General features: G+C 40.1%; 1 protein-coding gene across 1 annotated transcript in view; it reads left to right on the top strand.

Moving 5' to 3' along the window:
• The first annotated feature begins 4,926 nt into the window (after nt 1-4,926).
• Nucleotides 4,927-19,556, top strand: part of zfhx3b (zinc finger homeobox 3b) — a 312,657-nt gene continuing 298,027 nt past the window's right edge. The window contains exon 1 of the mRNA XM_017303941.2: nt 4,927-5,337. The gene's annotated coding sequence lies outside the window, so the exon portion shown is untranslated. The remainder of the gene's footprint in view (nt 5,338-19,556) is intronic.

Raw genomic sequence — 19,556 nt, 5'->3', positions numbered from 1 at the left:
AACGTTTATATTGTTGTGTGCATAAAACTCTTTTTTTTGCTGTTAATTTAATTTAAATGTGCAAAAGCCATTGTTTAAATAAAGCTTGTGTTTAGCCCGTGAACATTTTTCCACAGAATAAAGAGCAAAAAATATAATATATGACTTGGACAAAATGTAGTACTTTTTTTTTGTTTTGTTTAGATAACATCAGACAAATTTGATATAGTTTTAAGCTAAATGCTTACATGCTTTTGAACAAAGCACAAGTACAGCACAAAATATCTAAACTTGGCTAAATTGTGCTATCTTACTTAAAAAGGGATTCCTCCCCTCTATTTTAACATTTACTGTTTTATTCACATAAAAGCAAGCAATATTTTATGCACAGATGCATCTGGTAGGAATCAGCCGGCGAAGCTGAGGGAGCTAAAAGTGAAAGGGACTGTTGTACTTTAGCACAGGTCGACCTGCAGAAGTGACTGCCCGAACACACTAAATCCCTGGCGTGGCAAAGAAATCAAGCATGGAGTTAACACTGTGTACCACCAAATAGGAAAAAACACGAAGCACCAAAATGAAACCAAACGGCAGAACCCCCCCACAAAACAAATAAAGGTTTGAGATATTCTGGCTTTATTTACATAGAGTCCAGAATTCCTTTCACAAACCCACACTTTCCTGCATTTCTCCCCTTAAATTAACACAATTTATGATTGAGTTAATGATTAAAATTATTTTTTATAAATTACATAAATTAAAAAAATATATTTGCGTTATAACTGAAATTAATGTCATGCATTAGAAAAGGCAAAAATAATGTTCAAATAAAAATTAGAAGAAAAAAAATCTAACAAAGAAAAAAAATATATAGAAAAATTAAACTGAAAAAGAAAAAGATGGAGCATTTATTCTTTTCTTTTTTTTTTTTTTGGATCATACAAATCTGAATCTCCCTTCTCCTTTGGAAGAAATAGAAAAATCTTTTTTTCCCCCCAGAAAATGTTTTTTTTCTTCTCCCTTTGCCATACAATTTTCCTCTATCGCTCTGATGGCCATGAATCTTGTCACTCATATTTTTCATCAACTCATGTCCATGGAGCGTGCTGCAGCTCCTGAAGATGGCCGCTGAAGCGAATGCAGTGGCCAGAATACGGGAGTCACAAAGCAAACGGGGAAAACCCCCCCACAAATACAGACAAATAATAATAATAATAAAAACACTGCTTCCACAAGATCAAGCCGGAGACCTGTTCCAGCACACAAATATACCAATGGCAACAGAGGTTTGAAATAAAACATGACAGTAATATGTTGTCACGTCTGTGAATAACACGAGCGTCTGTGTGAAGTGATTTGACTGAGCAGATGGAAACTGGAACAGTTGACAAAAACACTCATTCGTACGGACTTTAGCTTCTCCTATCAAAATATTTGTAAGCCGTGCAGGAATTTGGTAAGAGGAAAATCGTGTTTCCTTGTGAACGCTGGTAAAAGGCGGCAGAAAACAAGGGAGCGGCGCGTGTACTCTAGTTTCCTCCAGGTTGGATTCTCAGATGGCAGGAGCCACATCACCGGCTCTCCTCTTTGCATCTGGGCTCTGCTGCCTGTCAGCTCAGCTACTGTTGGGTTCATATGTGAGCCATGTTTCTTTTGGTGCAATTCTTTCTGCCTTCCAGATTCTTTGTTCTTTCAACCTGAAACTGACATTGTTTTCCCTGCTTATGTTCAAGGCTAGAATGATTGGCTGTGACAAAAGGGCTCTCTCCCTCCATCTTCAGAGAAGAGTGATGGCCTCTCAGACAGCTGTCATTTACTATTAGTCTTACACTCTCCCCCTTCATCTAATACGATTTCGTATTGTTTTTAACTCCTGCAGAAATGTGTTTTCTTTTTTTTCATCAATAACACAAAGCACATTTTGCACAATCTCTTATCTACCCGTTAATGCGTCTGCGAGTGGCATAATCACTTGTTCTTTAGGCGTTAATTGTGATTTAATTGCCCTAATTACTTAATTATCTCATGCATGGCTAAGATAATTAGCCTAGTGTTAAATACTGTGACTTTTTTCCTGTTAGACAGGATGAATTCCCCTTGATTATTTAATGAGATTAATTACTCTCACAGATACACCAGGTATATTAGAGGAAATTCCCACCTGTAATTTAATTTTCACTTCATTAATGAAAATTATGTGCGAATAAAGACATACATGTGTTTTTTTTTATCAGTTAATTAATTGCAGATAATCTTTCACACAGTGTAAATGTGAAATTTGGATAATTTATATATGGAAAAAGGGTGCTTGAACTGTGTAATCATTTATTCTCTTATATAAATGAGGTATTTCTGTGTTTTGGATTTAAAGGTTTATATATATATATATATATATGTATTTTTCTAAGCTTCATAAATTTTTCAGATATCTTTGCCCGGACTGGACCTAAATTGTAATTGCTTGATAAGCATGAGGCCCAGTTTGAAAAGTGACCTGATATCTGTCTGCCTGATGAGTTTGGAATTGATATTAAGCCTGTTTCACAGAAACTGTAGCTTGAATAAAGTCAGCATGGGTTGAATAAGGCTGAATCAATCAGCATGGTTAGCCTTTAGTGGAATTTAGCAGTTGAAAGAAAAAAAAAAAAAACAGCCTAAGTTGAATATTGGATGCAGCTGCAAAATCTGACGGAGAATCAGGGTAGCAGTTTTGTCTGCCTGTATTTTTCTGTGTCTCTCTCCACCCTCCGTGTCTTTCTGTCTGTGTGTCGGCACTCAGTGGGTAGACTCAGTTTTACTGTCACTACCTGTGAAATTGCATTCCATGAAGATGGATGCTTTCTCTTATATTCATGACACCCAGGGAAGCACAGTCACCTCTAGAGCTGTTTAATATGGATGCTACTATACGACGGACACGTGTACTCACGTTTGCATATGTGAACGCGATGCACGCATGCGCATCCACAGCAATGCATAGGCAGGAAGTTTCTTATGCAAACCAGCATGCTCTCAAACATGGGTAGTTTTTGCCCCAAAGACGATGTATGGCTGGTGTTTTCTTCGCCTCCTGATGATGAAGAGTGGTAGTGACAGTGCTGCTCTCAGTAGGGTTGATGCATTACAACACAGTGTTGCCATGTTGCGTAAAGTCTGTGTCTGCTCATGGAAAACATGGCGGTTTCTTATCTGGCATGGGGCACCCTGTTCTTCTGAATTCTTATCTCTGGGGTTTTATGAGAACATTTAGTCTCTGTTGGTTGATTACACATTGTAACGACAGAATAGTTTTGCCTTTTGGCTCGGACATGAGAGGGGCTGCACAGATATGGTGTCAAAGCCACTTGCAACCAGCTTACCTTACGTAAGAGTTGACCAGTGTAGAGTAAGCTGCACAGGTTTGCTTGAAAACTATATTTTGTACTTTTCTAGTTTTGGTAGTGTTGCAACCAGAAAAGCCCAGGGCTGTCTACATCGGCATGTTGTGCACCAGTTACATTGGCTAGAAAGTCATTTTCTATGTTCTGTGTACTTCAAGAAAATGTGGTTATGTGGGCAATAAATAATATCAATCAACAGGCAGTCAATTAAAAGTAATCGTGCTTTGATTACTGTTCCTGTTCTGTCATATTTCAAAAGAGTGCAGGGACCCCGGAGCTGATTCGCTGCCTGCGTGCCATGAGTGTGGTTGAATATTTTTGTATTTATTTGCACTAAAAGAAAGGACAGAGTGTTGGTGGTGGAGATGAATGGGTGGTCTGTAGGTCAAGAGAGCAGGAGCCTCATGGTTAAGGGGTTTGTGGGCTGCAGCCACAGAAGTGTGCAGATTAATAAAACAACAGTAAGCACAGTCCAGGCCTCTTAGGGGCACCAGCAGGCCCTCTCTTCCCTCCCTTTTTATACTAACCCTCCCCTCACTTTTCAACTACTACCCTAATATAACCAAGACATGCATCCCCAGGAGTCCTTGAGAGTGGGGCTGGGGGTGTGGAGGTGGTGATGGGGGAGCATCATTATTTTTCTTTTGGGCTTTCTTTTCCCTCTTACTGTTATTCCATAGTATACGGCCCACACCCTGCTCCCGTATGCTCGAGGCCAGTGCAAACTTGCATGTGTGCAAGTTTGCTCTTCACCCCGGACCCTCCAGTGTTCTCTCCCGATGCCCTCATGCAACACGACAGTCAGCCGCCGCTCTTCGCCGAAGCAGATACAGAAATACTCGCACATCTGGGCTCTTTCAGGAATATCTCCACAGAGAGGCTGCCTGAGCTGTTACAATGCTGCAGCATTTCATTCTTTCTCTGCCCCCTTTGGAAGAGCTGTTGTTGTAGAACTAAACTTAGGCGATATGCAATAGCTGCGGGTTGTGTGGAGTTTCTACACCTTGTTCTTTGGTGTGGGGGAGGAGAGGAATCACAGAGTTTGTAGGAATAGGGGTTCTGCTCAGGGGTTCAGAGGAGAGGTTTTTGTGTAATCCTATGCTAAATTCAGCATCAGATCTTTAGGGGAGCTGTGTAAAACCAGTATGTTTTTCTTGTCTTTGCTTTTCCGGCGCACCTAAAAAATGATGATAGCACATGGCTTTTCAGCTATCTCGCCCTCAAGGCAAAATGTATAAGGCTGCTAGGCGGCGTTAACTCTTCCTCTTCCTAGAGACAGCTAACCCCCTCAAAGGATGCTGATGTCTGGAGAGGGAATGCCTATGAGCGGAAATTTGGTCCGGGGAGGGGGTATGATGGGTTTGGGTAGGGTGAATGAAAGAGAACAAGGAGGGAGGGAATACGTGTTTGATTCTAAAAGGAAAAAAGCCGAATTTTGTCCGCCTGTTCTTTGTACAACATTTAGCTTTGACCCTCCTTCTCTGCTCCCTCCCACCGTAACCCCCCCACCCCTGCCCAACTCTTGCGCACAAACGGACAGACGAGGTCCAGAAAATCTGCGGGATACCACACCAGCGAGCCTTTTTGGTGTCCTCTCCACTGAGACGCAAGCATCGTGATGTATATCTTCACAGTATAGAGTGTGTATATGTCCACACTGTTGCAACAGGCAGACACTAAGGGAGGAGAGAGGGAAATACAGAGAGAGAGAGAGTGACAGGAAGGGAGTGAGGGAGGAAGAGAGGTGGAGGGAGAATCAGACTGAAAAAGGAAAAGGGAGGGGGAGAGCTTTATATGTTGGTTTCATGTTTATGATACAGGAAAAAAATATATAAAAAAATTATTTTGCTTTTCTTGGGTAAAGTTAGGGATAGATCCAGAATGTTTCCTATATTTCTGGCGAAGTTGTCCACATAGCTGCAGCCAGAGCTTCTGACCAGACCTCCACTTGTGCTGAGCAGACTGGAGGCGACCCTGGGTAAGTTATGGGCTTCTTTCTTTCTCTCCCTCTCTACGCTGCTGATTATGATGCTGCTGATTGATTGGTTAGAGGCTGTGGATTATCACGGGCCGCTCGTCACCAGGTACCTGATGATGAGAGGAGAGAGAGACGAGAGGGGGAGGAGGAGGAGGGGGGATTTAGAGGGAAGGACGGAAGGAGGGGTGGAAATTAGATGAGCATGGCCAGCGCTCGCATCAGCCAGATCTCACTAACTCCCCTTCTGATTTCTGTTTACTCTGGCATTGCACATTTGTATACAGAGAGTGCAGAAATTGATTTTGTGCATTTGTGTGTGTTTGCGTATCATCTGGATGCGAGTGTGTGCTCCCAACCGGCACACGTTGCGAGCCCTCTCGCTTTTCCCTTAGTCAAACCGGCGTGTGCTGATGAGGCCGTGGGGAGGGGTTTGCTGATAAAGGGAAAGCCAGAGGGGCCTTTTTGGTAAATATGCAGATGAGGGGCATGTATAAATGGGAGTGGGCTCGACACGAGCGCGTGCCACACGCTTTACTGTTTATATGTTCTCCATAGGGAGCCTGATCCTCAACAGATGCTGCCGTTTGGTGTGATCTTGCCACTGCTTTGTTTAGTGCATTCACTGACAAAGATAGAGACAGCAAAGAGCAGAGTCAGAGAAGGAAAGATTGAGGAAATACTGAAGGGGAAAAAAATGTTAGAGAATGAAAGAGATCGGGGTGGGGGAGAGGGGGTAATGGTAGAGTAGCTTAAGGGCATATTTTCACCCCAATGACAAGATGTGATGATTGCTGCTTTGCCCCATCCCTCCCTCCCTCCTCCCCCCCCTTTACCTCCCGAGACGTTTTTCTAATCCATTTGCATGTCAAAGCAGTGGAGGCCACTGCACAGATTAGTATGAGATGACATAATGATGTAATGAATTAAATACTCCTGTTTAAGCTCTGCGCTTAGCTGTAGTACGAGGCAAGGACAGCGGACCACTGGGGGCAAGAAAGCAGCGCCTTGTAAGAATGCTGATTGAAGTAACATTTTTACTTAATTTGATTACTGCTGCTTCTGTGACCTTAATCTGGTTTACATGTTTTCGCTGAACGCGTGCTCCTTGAATGCCACCGCCTCTGCTAAAGTGTACAGCTGTTTGTCTTTTCACCGGATGGTCTTAAATCCAAAATTTTCATACTCAAATGTAAAATTTTTGTGTAGCTATAACAAATTGTTTCCCGTGAAGTTTTGTCGTCTTCTGGCTGTGATTACGATCACTTGTATCAGTCTTAACTGCGTTAAAGAGGTGGAACTCATTTTACTTACGTTTTTCCTGTTTGTAGTTTCCAAACCTTTATTCGAATCAGTTTTTCCTCAAAACGTTTTAAAATAAATTTTTATGATCAGCCTTTAATTTTGGCTTTTATCTCTGAAAGGTGTAAGAGATAAAAAAAATAAATGTATATAAAAATACTTATTAAAAGTGAATCAAATTAACCCTAGTATTTCAGTATTTTTGGAGATGTGACCACATTGTTTTTGCCTTCTCTTTGAAGGCTATTGATTTAAAGTTTTTGTCTTTTTCTAGCTACATGAATGTGATGCATCTTTGTCTCTTAATTTTATTTTTTTACTTCTTTTGACATTCACTTTAATTTCTGGAATTGAAATCAATATGCTTAGCAGCTGTAAAGATGTATGAGTGATACCACTGAGTGCTGTATGAATGAGGCATTTTTTTTTCTTTCAGTCCAAGAATATTTAAAACCCAATGCTTGGGTGAAGGGATCGCAATGTATCAAAACTATATTGAGATGGTGTTATCAGGGTGTGCAATATTAATATTGCCATGGATTGTGAGGAATGCAGTAATTATTCACTGATAAATGTCTCATAAGTAGACTCTTAGCATGCCAATAGCATATTCAGCCTGTTAGATGGAGTTTCACTGTGATATTAAAAATACAGTGCCCAAGACAATAATATCACAGTAAGACCGGGAAGCGCAGTTGAAAAGAATAATTGGCATCACATGACTTTTTTTCACGTTGTCTAACTCTAACTTGGGTCAATGTGGAGAAACATTTCAGGCCAACAGAGGTGAGAATTTATCACTTTTGACACCATAAAAAGACCCCACTCACACATTAAAAGGAATATATATGTTTTAAATACATTAAGATGCTTCTTTTCACTATTACTAATTTAGTGAAAAGAAGCATTTTAAAGATACTTCTGTTTCTTTAAAATGTTTTTTTTCCTCCATGAATTTTTCCATGACACTAACAATCGATTCCAACTTTATATTGAATTTCTAAGCTTGTTTTTTTAATTTAAAAACAAAAAAAGTGATTTTGAAATAACATTTAATTGTATGACAAGCAAAAATATATATTTTTGCGCAAACAATGGTTTCATTTGGACACTTTGAGATATTGCAGAATCTACTGCTGATCTTGGGTCGACAATAAGCATTGTTCAGATATACTTTGATACTTTATGCATAGATACACTCCCCTGCGTGGCCCCCCGGAGCCATGTCCAGGCGGGCGTGGCCGCGCGGAGTCAGCTGGCTGGTGCAGAGGGTAATGAGTATGGACTGTGACAGCTGGGATAAAGTGTATGGATGTGTTTGGTGGGAGTAATCAGCTGCCGACCACGGGGTGCACCGGGATGATGTGAGGCTTTATGACTGCAGAGTTTACACCAACACACACACACACACATGAACACGTACACGGAGGTCCGTTGGGACTGTATGCTTCGTCTCGCCCTGGTACTGCTGGACATATCCCAGTTTCTCCTTTTTGGTTTTGGTAGAACGAGCACACTCTTTGTTTTTTCCTCCCTATTAATCATTATTATTTTGTATGGCAAACATGGAACAAATTTCTCAAACAGCAAAATAATTTTTTTTTTTAAAATTAATAAAGTTCTGTTTTAATCTGAATTGTGATGTGGTGAAAATATGCAAAGCTGTGTTTTGTGAATGAAGACAGACTATCTGAAAGTTAAACAGCAGAAAAATATTGAATTTGCATTTGGAAACAAATGATTTTCCAATATTTCAGAAGAGTATGATTAACATGCTATTGTGCAGTTTTTTTGTTGTTGGTGGTGGTGGTGCTGTGGCGTAATTGTATTACTGAACAGATTTGCTTTGTTACAAACCACATCTCAATACAACTATTTAGAGCATGTGTTTTCAGTGATTTGCAAAAACAATTGGTATAAACTGGGCCCTCGTGTTAAGTGACATGGAACACCTAATAAAGTAAAGGAAAAATAAATATCGATGACCATGTGCATAAGAATGAGGTGGCTATGCTTTGATTTTTATTATTTTCATGGTATTCAAACCAGCCTCTTGTAAAGTTTGGCTTGCTTCGATTTTGCCTTTTTATAATAAATCTTCGTCTGCACTTTTGAACGTGTCTGTAAAACATTGATTGAACAAGTAAAAGTTAGCACCCTTTGACCTGAACTCCTCGCCCCCATCTATTGGCTGGGGTTTTACCCCGTTCTTCTAGGTTTTCCATCGTCAATGAGCAGAATAGGTGGGAAAGCGGATTATTGGTATTGATCTACCCAGGAGGATCATTAGGCATCACTATCAATTCCCAGCTCCAAGCGCACAGCACCGGCCCGCACAGACATTGCCAATTTGTCCCTATTAGAGGTCCCGTTTTCTGTGTATAGGCTGTAAGGGGCTGCTCTGGCCACGCCACGGAGCAGCCATCCAGGCCCTGCTTTGGCCCTGACCACTTGTTGTGATTGATATCCAGAGCTGCAAAATCTCCAACTGAATTTACTGTCTCCCCCCCCACTTTTCTCTCCATGCAATGTCTGTAATTAAAGATTTTATTTCAGAAAACAAAGAAACTGAGATTTTTTTTTTTTTTTTTTAAAGACACATTCCACTTCCTGCCAGCAGCTTCCTCTACATGCCCATATTATTTACTGAAGGGTAATTGGCACTGTAATAGAATACTTCAGCGAGGCTTATCCAGCCTGGCCCACTTATCTGTGTAAGCTGGCTGTTCTGGAGACTAAAGCTGCTAGATCTGTTGTCGCCGACTTTAACCCTGTGCTGGATTCAGGTGTGCAGGGAAGCTGTGCTGCTGCTGCTGCATATCATGTTGGGTGGCAGGTAGCACAAGTCACTTTGAACAAACACACGAAATCCATCACTCATACAAATAATAATAATGAGAAAAATAATTGTGTAATTGCGTGTAATTTGCAACTATTTTCCACACATTTTGTGTTCCTTTTTATTTTTTTCAGTTTGGCATATTTATGAGCCCAGCATGAACTGTTTGTACTGTATGTATGCATTTGAATCCAAAGGATGTTTCATAATTCTCTGCATACTGTAAATGTAACGGCATCGAACCACATTGAGAAACACACACCCGTAGTCTTACCTGTTGTGCAGTCGAACCAGAGAAATCCACGTCTACAGATTTCATTATAGTATCAGACGGCTCAGTTAGTCACCGGTTCATACACTGCAGAAAAGAAGAAAAGAACTTTAAAAAATGTAGTGATTTTTCACCCGAATATCAACGCTCCGTTGCCAAGAGAAAAATGATTCAAATGAGGAAAACAGCAGATCACTCCTTACCACGTTTCTTATAAACAAGCAACAACGTCTTTTTCGCCTCTGCTTGTGATCGGATGTGTCTTTAAGCGCTGGTGTTTTGCGCCAGCCTTTAAAAAAGATTTCGTCGGCTCTGTGATGACTGCAGATTTCTCGTGAACTCCACTGGGCCAGCACAGATGACACAATTTACCTCACAAATCCAGCTTGCAGGGTTTAGTGGACAGGAGATTGGACCGGGATATTCGCCTGAAGACATTTCCTCCCTGGTTGAATACAAACATCATCACACATTTGACTGTGAAAATGGATCTTAACCTTTGACCTGACAGTCTGGTAAACATGCTGGTCGAATAGTTTTTTTTGGGGGGGGTTTTGCGACATCTATTAAAAACAACATCTGTTATTTCCAAACACAAGCTCCAGACAGTAACATGCCTTTATTGGATTGTGTCCTGATTACTTTCATTTTAGACTCGGCCTGTTGTTTCTTTCTTACAACCGGTGCAAAATGCTGGCACTCAAATTAGTTTTGCTAAATCTAGACTTTAATATTAGCATTCTTTATCTGCCAGCTAGCAGTGTTTTACTTGTGCAAGTCTTTTTACAGAGTTGCCCCATTTTATCTGTCCATGCTTCTATACACACAAGTATGATTATGTTCCTTCAGGTGAGGAAACTTGATGCTTTTGAAGTCTCAAAACACACCATGCAAACTCCGAGGTGAAACGAAGTTTTGGCTTTCCTCCCCTTTTAGTCTTTGTCCTGTGTTTTTTTATTATTTTTTTTAGTTCAGTTTTAATGTGTGACACTTCGATAAGAGTTTTTGATTCTTAAAATGTGTTGCACATAAATTGGTATGGGAAACTTTGTAATAGTTTGGTAACTTGTGACATTTTCTTTAGGAAGACAGAGGAGGAAGATTGGTTCAGATTGGGAGGATTTAAATTTTTTCTGTTTGCAGTCATATCAGTATGTTAAATTCACATATTTAAGTTTATTTTGCTTACCCCACACTTACAGTTCGCCACACAATAAGCCTGACAAAGCTTTCCTTTGACCAAGTGGGTCGGTGGCCAGCAGGTGATTTTCTTCCTCATGCCCTTTAGCTCCTTCCTGACTACTCTATCTGTATCCTAATAAAAGCACGGTTATGCAGAAAGATGAGCAATGACTGCACCCCTGCTCCAAACAAATACAGTGTGGATATGTTTCAGATGGTACACTTAAGAAAATCAAAGCCAAATCTTTGACTTTGTAAACAGTATCATGCTTAGTGGGAACAGTATCAGTTCACACTGTGGTCTATTAAGGGGTGAGCTGTGTGTGAAGGACATCCTGCAGACCTTTTAAGTGCTCTAATAAATCATCTTCAACACATTCAAAATTCATCAGCGCTAGCACTTTGCCCTCTCTTTCCGAAACTGCTCCGCGTATCCAGACAGCCAAAACCACATGAACACACTTAGCAGAAGCTGTGCTCCAGGGGAACAACACATTGGACCTCAACCTGAGGTTTTTGCATATGGAAATCAAAGCCTCACTCGTAATGACTTCAGTCTGGGCGATGCGTGGGGGTCCCGTTTGAGCCGGCTATTCCCCAGCCGTACCCTGGCTTTCACACGTCCTCGTTCACACGCAGCTCATAGGATACTGTTAGGCTCTGCTGGGTTCGGTCAGCGACCACACAAATGACATATGGAGCCAGCTTTTGAGTTAACCAGTCCATTCAGTCACTCACACTCAATCAACATAAAAGCCAAGGAAATACTTGTAAGGCTACATCATTAAGACGTAACAAGAGCTGGTTATAGAGAAAACATAAACTGGGTAAGTAATAAAAGATGGAAGATGACATTAAAATTGGGGATCTAATTGTTGTTTTATACGCTCTAAGCAGCAATATTGTGGAGCTGCCAAGAGAGGGCAGTGTGGCCTGCCCATCAGCGTGGCTGGCAGCCGCAAATTCAAGGTTGGAGGATTGTGATCACCTGACACAAGCAGACAGGCGCGCACACACACACGCACGCACGCACGCACGCGCACACACACACACACATGCACACACTTTGGCTTCACATGCTCCGTCTTCTGCCTGGTTGCTATAAACATAAATGATGTACAGACGTCCATAGGCCTTTTCTTTCTTTATGGTGGTGCGTGGAATCTTTCTGATCTTCACCGGGACTCGCACGCCTGCTTTATAGATTATAATCATTTTAATCTCGGTTCATTTTAAATCGGCATTATCCTGGGTACGAAATATCAAATGCTCAGCTGTCGTTGAAGAGCTAAATAATTTATTTACAGCATTTGATAAATAACATCTCTTGGAATATTATTAGAAGAAAAAGAGCAGCCGCATTTGTAAATTTAACAGGCTATATTTGTGTGCCAGTTGTATACTCTTTATGTTTTTTTATGAGACAATGGAGGCAGACTGTCTGGGAGTAATCACATTAAAACAAGAATCACTCATGACGCTTAAAAATGTACAAATGAAAAATAAATGGATCGCACCGAGTAGGTGGGAGGGATTTTCCTGACAGGGTCATTCACTGGTAGATCTCACTGTTACAAAGTCCACATCCTCTTGATATGTTTTTGCTTGTATGTTTTGTTACCCATAGATATGCTTGAGAGAGAGAGTGAGTTTTCCTGGGTGAAGGGAGAGGGTGAGTGTGTGAGCAAAGGAGAAAAACCTTAGAAAAAGGAAAAAGAGATGGATGAGGGCAGTTCGGGGGCCCTGGGTGTTTTAATTATCCACTGCTCTGTCGTTGGGTCAGAGCTCGCTATCTCTTCCTGGCTTTATCCCTGTCTCATGATTTGAGCAGTACCTTTATCCCTAAGCCTTCAGCTCCTCTGGCCAAACAAAGAAAAAAGGGAGGGCAGAGAAAGGGTATTAAATCAGTAACCATGCCACATTTACCATTAATATCCCCCAATCTCCTCTTTTTTTATGTAGCGCAGAGCTGAGTAACCTCAATAAAATGACCCTGCTGAGGCCTGGTGGTGTATGAATATAGCTGTTGGGATGGAAGACCCTCTTGCACTACAGGGAAGAGCCGGTCTAGTTCTGCTGAAAAAGCTGAAGCTAAGTGCTGGCATCCTTCTAAACAAGCAGGGTGAAGGAGCAAAATATTTTTTATCTTCTTACTTCCATCATTCTTTCTTTCTCTTTTTTTTCTATTTTTGTTGCGTGGAAAGATCGTTGAAATGCCAAGCATTCCAGGAACAGCGCCTGATAACACTATTGGCTGAGGAATGGCTACTGTGGATGGACACTGGTCACATGACATAGTTGTCGAATTTCCCTGAAGCATTTAGAGATCTCTGCCAAGCACTGGAGTCGATTTTTCTGTCAATAACTTTTTTTTTTCTGGTTTATTTTCATTGAGAAGACTTTTCACCATAAGTGCTAAGATGTTAAATAGAAAAAAAAAGTTTCCACTTCAGTAGAAAATGTTTTTTTTAAAATACTTACACCCCCTTTGTGCATGTATTTTATTTTTGATCAAATTTACCCTTTAAAATAAGAGAAGTAAAGCAAATATTAAGCATTCATTAAATGTGCATATATATATATATATATATATATGTACATTTCTGGTAGTTTTTAATAATTACACCAATTTTTACTGGTATTCCTGAAGTCTGGAACAAGTTGTTTTTGCATATATGTTAAGATGTTTAAAAAAAAAAAAATCCTCAAAGCAAATGTTTTTTATTGGGGTGTGCATAAAAGCTTGACAGTTTATACTGTATCTCAGCTTCTCTGTGCAACTCTGTAATTTCTGGACTCTGCTGCATCTCCATGACAACCTGGTTTTGATGTGGGTTCTCTTCCTGACATTTCCCCGTTTGGGGAGGCTCGTGAATTGCATTGCCTCTCCTTCAGTCAGCATGTCACATTAAAAAAATGTGTTTGGGGTATGTGTGTGAGTGGGTAGGGTGGGGATCCGTGGAGTGTGGGGGGGCAGTATGAGGAATCTAATGGGCGTCTGGTCTGATTGTCCTCAGCCGTGGCAGAAGAGACAAAGCAGATGAATTGTGCAATGGATTCGAAGAGATTGGAGACAAGTGCATGTCAGCGGCTCCTCCATCTCTCCTCCTTTTCCTCCCCACCATCTTCCAGGATCCCTCCCTCTCCCTCTCCATCTCTTCTTTTTTTTTTTTGTCTGACATTCAGGAAAAAAAAAAAAAAAAAAAAAAGCAGGCATGACAGCATTGCTCCGCTTGAGCAAAACATTGAAAACAAAATGCAATCCTCACCCATTTTGTTTTTGTATTAGATATTCAGTCAGACAGCCAGAGTGTCGGACTCATATTAATTGTGAAGCACCGCATGGGGAATTTTTGCAATGTTAATCACTGAGCAAACATCAAGGACGTTTTTTGATTCATGCCATCTTGAGTGCGAGAAATAAAGGACGGCATTTTTAGGGAACATATTTAGAAGATAAAGGCACTTATCTAATCATCCTAAAAGAGTCACAGTGGGCTGAAATCTGATAGACTTTTTCCCTTGAATGTCTTTGTCTCTCATTCTTACATTTTGAAATGTTTTTTTTAATTTATTTATTTTTTATGAAGTGTGATCCCGTTTCAATCTCTGCGCTACAAAAATGACTACACAGTGTCTGACTAGAATAAACTCTTTTCACAAGGCTCTAAACTCCAGGAAACTGTTACAGCACAGCAATTCAACCTTTGTATGATCATTCTCGCTATCTTTGTCATAAAAGGTTCTGGCCGGTATCACAGCTTTAGCTGAATGTTTTGTGTTAGCTGCATAGTGTGAAGATCTCCTACAGTAAGTTTGTTGATGTATTTCAGACAGCTACTGTAGCTTTGAAGTATCAAAGACGAACCACTCAGGGATCACTTTTTCTTCTACAACACATGTTTTGAGTTCGGGTTAGCTGCGCTTTATCTTTTCAAGATGTTAAAGTGTAAGGTAAATTCAACCAGAATCTCTAGAAAAGAGCGTTGAGGCTTAAATTTAATTGGTTTTTGTCCTAAAACTGCACAACACATGAATAGACATGCAGACGTTTCCATGAAGTGACCACAATGGCAGCACTGGTCTGCCAGCTTTTGTTTTGTGTTGACTGTATTTATTATTCATCTTTACATCACTCTGTGTTTTAATATGAATAATGGAGGAGGTATCAGAGGAGGAATAGGGATGTGAGAGAGGGGTGGCACACAGCATGTGTCCTTGGCTCCTCTCCACTTCTGCGATACTCAGAGGGGAGCAGGTGGAAAAAGGAGCAAGAAGAAGAGGGGATGCGAGGTTTTGAGTCTACCTGAAGGGCTCAGACTCTGAGGTCTTGCTCTTCTGCTTCTCCTCCCTCACTCTGCCTACTTTACCTGCTTGTCTCTCTTGTTTGGTTTAATAACAGTGTATAAATCAAAAGCCTCCTGTCACCCACACAGCTTTCATTAAATTCAAATGGCGAACGTTGCTCTTTGGATCTTTGTTTTTTTTTTTAAATAAAACCAGATGATCAAATGTGGGTTGAAATGTGGGTCATTATTTTATGATTCTTAAAGCGTGTTGCCATTGTTTTTTTAATTTTTTTTACTTTACATTTTAGAGGATAAGACCACACGTGCGGATGTGCTGAACTTGACTGTAAAACATTTCTGCAAGGGCATTTCTTTCTTTGTATGCACACACTGGAACACACAATACATGTTATTTTCTTGTAATAAGCCCAGGAAATTCAAGAGCTTTGTGTTTTCCATTTCTTTTCGCAATGCACCATGACAGTTTTTTTTTTCAAAGTGAAGAATATTCATCCTTGAAAGTATTTCAAGTTCACAGAACAGTGAAAAACAGAAGTACTTCTGTTGGAAAAAAAAAAAACATACACACAAAGACCTCCATTTTATTTGTTTTTATTAACATTTCAAAGTGTTTAGGGTTTTCAAATTACATGCAGGGTAACAAAGGTCAAAAGTTACAGAGCCGTGAAGGTCTGTTGTTAGAGGTTATGAAGATGACTCCCTAGAGGCATTTCTTGATATGGGCGATATGCCTCACAACTGCTTGAAAAAAATTCTAATATATATATTTTAGATTTTTACTTATCTAAATGGAAGTTCTTTAATCAAAACCAAATTCCTACAACTTATTTTTCAATCCAGTCATTGGGGTTTGAGCTGCTGTGCGTTGAGTGAAAAATACAGAACTTAGTATCTGATTCATGGCATCAGATTTGGCACTAAATCAAAGCTTTATTTTACAAATATTACAGAAATCTACACTGCAATTATTCATCAGATCAGAACCTAAAATACTCAGTGATCAAACTTAAAAAAGGTTTATTCTACTGTGGATGAAACTGGTTTTTAATACAAACTTTATCCTCTATTTGAAAAGATAAAAAAAAAAAACAACACAGAAAACAAAATTTCTGATTGCTTTGAGGCGCGGGAACCAGAACCAGCTAAAAACATCTCAGTTAAACTTTAACCAAATTATGCTACACCAGTTGCACCTCAAAAATTGGTTTGTAAATTGTTTCCAAAAAAAAAAAGAAAAAAAAAAAGAATTTTAAGCATCGATATATGTGTGGACCTTTTGTGCTTAGGGATGACTTGGAATAGGGTTTCAGAGTTGGATGTTTTCCCCGGGTATCAAAAAGGACCAACTGCTTTGTCAGCAGCCGTTGGTGATTTTTTCCCCCAAGCAATTAAAAAGAAATAAGAAATATGACAAATTATGCAAAAGTTTTACAAATCTGCATGTCATGAATTCAAACTGTGTGCAACTTTTTTTTTTATTTATTAACAAGACTTGTACAAGTTAAAGAACATAAACATCTGTTTCTTAACTAACACTTGCGTGTGAAATGAGACAATTGTGTTAAGGCTCCTACTCTCGCACATCACACAAAAACGCATAAATAATAATGTAAATCGAGAACCACGCAGAAAAAAAAGCAGCACTTTTTGTCCAGTGGCAGGTGGATTAGGGAGTTTTGTTGCTGATCAAAATGAATAAAACTGTATCATGCAGCCTGCAAGCAGAAGAGGGCACTATGTGTCGGCAGTGTGCATTCTCTTCTGTTTCTTCTCTCTCATCTTTTCTTCTTTTGCTTCGCTTCTCTCTGTCTTTGCAACAATTTGCCATATATGCTGTATTTCAAAGCCACATGCTGCAAGAATTTATGTCAGCTCTGGAGGAAAGTACATGAGATCATATGCAGTAAAACATGGGTTAAAAGTGAAGATGATTAATAGCAGATTAGACTCTTATTTGATGTAGTGGTATCTGTGCACAGCCTCTCTGGGTAGTTAAATGTCCACATGTTCAAATGTCATATAATAAATCTTTTAAATAATATTGTTCGGTAATGGGTATCTTATTTTAAACTAAATTTGCTCTCAATTTAATGACGAGCAGGTTCTCTGAGTATTTCACAAAAGCTTTTTAGCCACACAATTCCTTCATCATACACATTTTATGATGCTGTCCTTCACCAGTGTTACCGGTATAGTTTTGAAAGAAATGTTTAGAACGTAAAATATTTGCAGATAAATGTTAGATTTATGTTAAACATTGTATTTTTCTTCTCAGCTGCTGACATAGCATTTACATTTTGTTTTTTATTAAACAGTAACTACAGCAGATCAACATGACCATACTCCACTGAATTTGAAGCGACTTTCCACATCAACGCACTTTTTTTTTTTTTTTTTTTCTTTTGTTTGTTGTCAATCCTTTGTTTGAGTGGAGACGGAGCGGCCCTTTGAATATTTGTCCCGCACAAAAGCCAGATAATCATGGCGCCGATACCTGAGCGCTGTGTCCTCTACAGGCAGGTCAGAGTAGCTCCCATCACCCCCTAGTGTGTCTGCCTCCTGCCTCTGTTCTTCCTGCCTCCTTTCCTGTTGCCATCGTGGCCTGCCATGTTAGCGCAGGCCCCCGCTGCTTGGCCCTCTCCTTCAATAAATCTTCATATGTGCTGGAAGGGGAAGGTGGAGGGTACAGACAACAGTAACCGCTGGTACTCTCCATCAAAGGGTTATCTGGCTTTCACAGGCGCACTGACAGACTGCTCTCTGACATGGAGCTGAGACCAAGTGCTATGTGCCTGAGAGAAGGAAGTCATTTATAAAAACGCAGCACAAAACGTCAAAATAAGCCAAATTAAAAAAGTTTTTGTAATCAAGTCCTTTAAAGACGCACTTTTTTTTTTTTTTTTTTTTGCCATTATCATTACTAAAATCTTTAACGTGTAAGGGCTTGTTTTGACTCAGGCTGACAAAAACCGTTCTGCTCGTGAAGTAGATATTTAAATTTCTGCGTTGAGTTGCAGTGGTCTATTTTTCAGCGTTGTGTTATTGTGTCAGCAGGAAGTGCTGTTATGAATTACCAGCCTCAAATTTTGCAACTTAAAAAGTGGGAATGAGAGTAAACCTTTTGTTTATGTCACCCATCATCTTGAAATATTTACCATTCTGCGCCTCTCAGCTCCTTGTCTTCCTCCAGTGTGATAAAAGGTTGCCGGCTCCCAGTCTTAACCCCTTCCTGCTTTATCCCGTCTCTGGATCCAACATCACACAAACCTCATCTTCCTGCTCAAATCTGCTTCCTCCAATTTTTTTTCCCCCACCCTGTTTTCCTCCTTTCCCTCTGGAGGAAGTGGTTTATTCAGAGTGGTTCCTTTGGGAATTATATGAGCATTTGACCAGGTGTCTGTGTCACTTTTCAATATTTTATTCCAGAGTATGTTTGTGTGTTTAGTTTGTGTATTTGATTTGTTAGGTGTTTGACTACTCAGTTCGGAAAGAAGCAATACACGCCTGTGCTTATGCTCTTTGTACTGTATTGCCTGTGCGGTGTGAGGGGAAGGTGTGTGCAGTGTTTCTTTCTTTTTCTTAGTTTTAAGAGCAAAGGAAATGAAATTCAATGCTATATGAATTATGGAGTATGTATCGTTACCTACTGTGTGTTGTTCAGAGTGTGTCGGCGAATAGAATCCACGTATGAAAGGTGCAGAAATAAAAACAGAAAAACTGCGGAGTGTTGTAGACATAGTGCCGGGTACTGTATGAATTGCCTGCGGTTGCCTTGCAGGAGTGATGCCTCTGAAATCCGACATTTTTCTCCATTCACTTTCAACAAAAACATGTCCCCCAGCTAGGGTGCACCTTCACTGTTTTACCACCACTTTTTCAAGAGAAAACAAAACTGTGCGGAATGGCAGCCTGATTCTGGGTTTTGTAAAGATGTTTTGTGAAGTTTTCAAAGCTAAATTGGCATTGTGCTGGAGTAACCTTCCATATATCACTTGTTTTCACTGTCGGAAGCAAACTGATGACACCAGAAATTACTGCACATAACCGCTGTGGAAAGCCCTTTGTTGAGTGAAATGATTATGTTTCACCAAGTAAAGCATCTGCATGTTTTTCTAGAAATCTCGTGTCAAAAGAGAAAGATTTCAATGGCATTTTCTGTTGCAGGAACTACTTGAGATGTAATTTTGACAGAGGAATTAGTTTTGTTACCGTCATGAAATGCACCTACTAATAGGCTTGTCTGCATCCGCTAGACAGTTTAGTGTGTGTTTGATCTTTATATATTCTTAATCCTGCCTGACACCTTTCTGCCTTTGTA

The sequence above is a fragment of the Poecilia reticulata genome, chromosome 3, assembly GCF_904066995.2.
Source record: "Poecilia reticulata chromosome 3, P_reticulata-male-v2, whole genome shotgun sequence".
Classification (NCBI taxonomy): domain Eukaryota; kingdom Metazoa; phylum Chordata; class Actinopteri; order Cyprinodontiformes; family Poeciliidae; genus Poecilia; species Poecilia reticulata.
The sequence above is the reverse complement of the archived record's forward strand: the minus strand, read 5'-3'. Positions and strand labels throughout refer to the sequence as shown.